Here is a 4972-nt window from a genome sequence, read left to right as displayed (position 1 = left end):
GGGGGGGGGCACGGCGGCGGCGCTCGCTAGGGTTCCCCCGAGCCGCCCAGGGAGGACGACGCGGGGGTCGGGTGCAGACGACGCTAGGATAAGACTTATCTTATTGTTATGTCAACACAAGTAGCAACATGATAAGACAAGTCTAATTACATGTCTGCGTTGCATTCCATATTTCCATTCGTGCTTGTTGACCAATGACCGTATCCTGTTCCTCGCCTGAGAAAAGACTGCGTACGACTAGGAGAGTAACCCTGCCTGTCACGGAACCTCGGCTATCAACCAGCCATCTATCAGACAGGTCAAGGTCGTCTCCACGTACGTCGTGCACGAGCAAAGCTTGCAGCAGCGTCGTATCGGAGTACGTACTAGCTGATGATTGATGAACCGGCCGGCGAACGCGCTCGTGTGCATATTGCAGTGGCAAGCACGTTGTGGAATATTATGGCCGGAGCGGCGTGCACGTGGCGCTCATCGTGATTGATTGCCGCCCTTTGATTGTTTACTTTGCACATGTACGTTTTGTACTGGCTATACTACGTATAATTATGCAATAGCCGCATCAATTAAAGTGAGGACGTACGTAATCATCGTCTCGTGCACGTTGTTGGTGCTTAAACTCTCATCCACTTCAGCCTTTACGTAGCATCCGGGCGTACCCAGGACCACGTTTTCCTTAGTGCTTCCTCCGTCTGAAAATAAAATAGCTATCTCAACTACATCTAGATATACGGATGTATCTCTAATTAAAATACATTTAGATATATTTATATCTAGACAGAAATAAGACATCCATTTTAGATGGAGGGAGTAGTATATATACTTTATGTTTGTACGTATAGTATGATGTGTCATTCTGATGTTCAGCAAAAAAAATGTGATCTTTTCATTTTGCTTTGCACATCCTATATAATTAAGAAGATCATTTCCACTATCCTATTTCTCTCAGCATGCAGTCTATCCACATCATCATGGTGCCACCTCACTCTTGCCACATCATCATGTAGTAGTTTTTTAGGGAGGTAATGGTAGTGCTTTAACATGCCAACGTCTCCCTTTCTGCCTTCCAGTCTTAAGCTCCAACCTGCTTGCCTACTTCCACTATGCTCTTTTAATAGGCCGTCTCCTCTTCCCACGATGAATTTCTTCCCACTTATAAATTTATCTTCTCCACTATTTTGCAAAATTAAATCATGCCATAGTTGTTCATCGACATCCACATATACTTGTCTGATGCATTCTCCCGCACAGCCAATGTTGGCCAGTCACGAGGCATGTGGCATATGTCATCTTCCCTGTGCAAGCACAACAATTTTCTGTTTCCACTGGTTCCCCTATCTTCATTGTTCTTATGTGAAGTGCATGTCCTGACTACTGTAAAAATCTCCAATCAAGAGGTATAAAATATTTCCATCTCATTGCAGTTCTTATTCTACCAAATTATTCAGCATACGGCACATGTCTTCATGTGAACTACTTGTTGGTCTGGATTTTATTTTTTGGAACGAAAGAATCTCCGCATTGCAGGTTGTAATTGTGCTTCCAGTCACACCCACTCCAGTTGAGGCATCCACTGATCCACCAGCTCCGACATGCTCCAAGACAGGTCCTCATCTCTCTCTCCCTCCCTCCCTCTCCTTCTCCCTCTCCCTCTCCCCCTCCCCCTCCTCCTCTCTCCCTCTCCCCTCCCCCTCCTCCTCTCTCCCTCTCCCTCTCCTCTCCCTCTCCCCCTCCCCCTCTCCCCCTCTCCCTGTCTCTCCCTCTCTCGTCTCTCCTTCCCTCCCTCCCTCCCTCTCCCTCTCTCCCTCTTCATCTCCCTCTCGCTCTCTCTCTCTCTCTCTCTCCACACTCCCCCTCCCTCTCATACCTCTCATTTTTATTAGTTTAAACAATTCTTGAATATTTTTGAATGATTGTGTTCTGGTTTTTGTCAGAGACGATGGTTAGATGAGCTAATACATTTCAACTCTTACATTTCAGATTCGTTCAAGAATAAAGAAACAAATAATTATCTGAATGATTTTTTGTATGTTTAGATCATAAATACTTCTTAATCTCTATATGAATGCGAGTGACCATTAGCTTTTAGTCATGGACGCAGAATGGGAAAAACATGCAGGTAACCAAACTTTATTGATTTTCAATTTACATGAATTATAACATGATATCGGCTTTGGACAATCCTATATATCATGCTTCTCCTTTTTCTTGTGTTTTTTGCTTCTCGAATATTTTTGATTGCTTCTATCCTGGTTTGTGTCAGTGATGTTGGCTAGATGAACTAATCCATTTCAACTCTTCCCTTTCAGATTCGCTAAGAATCAAGAAACAAATAACTATTTCTGGATGCATTATTGGTATGTTCAGAATAGAAATCCTATAAATCTCTATAAAGATGCGAACCGAGCATAAGTTGTTAATTGTGGACGCAGAACGAAAAAGAAGCATGCAGGTAGCTAAACTATAACGATCAATTTGCTTTTCTACGTTAATTAAGAAAAAATATTATTTAGTGAAATGATCATAGTTAAATCTCACCATAAAAGAACGATCATACATAACTATGGAAGCATGTAACACTACAAATAAAAATCACTGTTGGGTTTAGGAAGTAGGCATATCACACGGCTCAGATGTTTGATATATATCATTTTACTCGAACTGTGAAACTGCCACGACTTTGAACGTATAATTTTTTTTGGGGCCTGATTGAGTTTAGGGATGAAGCTCAAAGACATCCCAGGTGTTTCAAGAAAGCATAGTCTACGCGATGGTTAAAAATGTTACCTGCATGTTAAATTCATTTTTCGGTTTACTTGATTTGATGGGTTGCTAAACAGCTCTCTGATGATCCACAAGTATAGGGGATCGCAACAGTCTTCGAGGGAAGTAAAACCCAATTTATTGATTCGACACAAGGGGAGACAAAGAATACTTGAAAGCCTTAGCATCGGAGTTGTCAATTCAGCTGCACTGGAAACGAGACTTGCTCGCAAGAGTTTATCGAGTAGTAACAGCTTTATAGCAGATAGCGTGATGAGTGAAATAACGACGAGCAGAGTAACAGAGACAGCAGTAGTGATTTTAGTAACAACAGGATTAAAATACTGTAGGCACGGGAACGGATAACGGGCGTTGCATGGATGAGAGAAACTCATGTAACAATCATAGCAGGACATTTGCAGATAATAATAAAACGGTGTCTAAGTACAAAGCAATCAATAGGCATGTGTTCCAGTTATAGTCGTACGTGCTCGCAATGAGAAACTTGCACAACATCTTTTGTCCTACCAGCCGGTGGCAGCCGGGCCTCTAGGGAAACTACTGGATATTAAGGTACTCCTTTTAATAGAGTACCGGAGCAAAGCATTAACACTCCGTGAACACATGTGATCCTCACATCACTACCATTCCCTCCGGTTGTCTCGATTACGTCACTTCGGGGCCATTGGTTCCGGACAGACGACATGTGTATACAACTTGCGAGGTAAGACCATAAACAATGAATATCATGATGAAACAATAACATGTTCAGATCTGAGATCATGGCACTCGGGCCCTAGTGACAAGCATTAAGCATAACAAGTTGCAACAATATCATCAAAGTACCAATTACGGACACTAGGCACTATGCCCTAACAATCTTATGCTATTACATGACCAATCTCATCCAATCCCTACCATCCCCTTCGGCCTACAGCAGGGGAATTACTCACACATGGATGGGGGAAACATGGCTGGTTGATGTAGAGGCGTTGGCGGTGATGATGGCGATGATCTCCTCCACTTCCCCGTCCCGGCGGAATGCCGTAACGGAGACTTCGGCTCCCGAGACGGAGTTTCGCGATGTGGCGGCGTTCTGGAGGGTTTCTGGCGACTTCGACTTCTCTCCGTGCGTTTTTAGGTCGAGGCCAATAAGTAGTCCGAAGGGGGGCGTCGGAGGCCGGCCGAGGGGGCCACACCATAGGGCCGCACGGGCCCCCCCTAGGCCGCGCCGCCTTATGGTGTGGGGCCCTCGGGCCTCCACTTGATTTGTCCTTCTGGCTCCGTCGCATTCAGGGAAAATAGGGCCTTCGTCAAAATCCCGAGGTTTTTCCCGAAAGTTGGATTTCCGCACAAAAACGAGACACCGAACAGTTCTGCCGAAAACGGCGTTAGTCCGTGTTAGTTGCATCCAAAATACACAAATTAGAGGCAAAACAATAGCAAAAGTGTTCGGGAAAGTAGATACGTTTTGGACGTATCAACTCCCCTAAGCTTAGCTTATTGCTTGTCCTCAAGCAATTCAGCTTAACTAATCGAGCGATAAAAGAACTTTCACGAACACATTTGTTCATATGATGTATATATTCTCATGATATGGCTAATACTTAAGCAGTTCATAATAAGATACATGCAAATAAGATCATCTAATAGCTATGTCAATCATGAAGAGGTACCAAAAATTAATAATAAGCATCATGAATCATGTATATAAGCAGGATTGCAATGTTCATAAGAGAGTATGATAAAGTGGTATCTCGCTTGCCTGTATTTGATCGGCAAAACATAAATGCCCGGGCACCTCTGGAGTTCACAGAAAGATTAGAAGTAGTGATTGTCAAAGATAAAAGCATCAAAGTTATACCACAATCAATCATATTTTGAGACAAGCATATTACACTAAGAATGACAGTTGTGCTCTCAAAAAAGTGCCCAAAGAAAGGATGGAGACACAACATAAAAGTAAAAGATTGACCCTTCGCAGAGGGAAGCAGGGATTAACATGCGCTAGAGCTTTTCATTTGTAAAGCAGGAGTAAAATTATTTTGAGAGGTGTTTGTTGTTGTCAACGAATGGTAATGGGTACACCAACTACCTCGCCAACCGGACTTTCAAGAGCGGCTCCCATGAATTATTTGCATTTTTATGTGGCACTCCTTCCAACCTTTCTTACACAAACCATGGCTAACCGAATCCTCGGGTGCCTGCCAAC

Source organism: Lolium rigidum, chromosome 5 (assembly GCF_022539505.1).
Source record: "Lolium rigidum isolate FL_2022 chromosome 5, APGP_CSIRO_Lrig_0.1, whole genome shotgun sequence".
Classification (NCBI taxonomy): domain Eukaryota; kingdom Viridiplantae; phylum Streptophyta; class Magnoliopsida; order Poales; family Poaceae; genus Lolium; species Lolium rigidum.
This window is presented reverse-complemented; position numbering follows the sequence as displayed.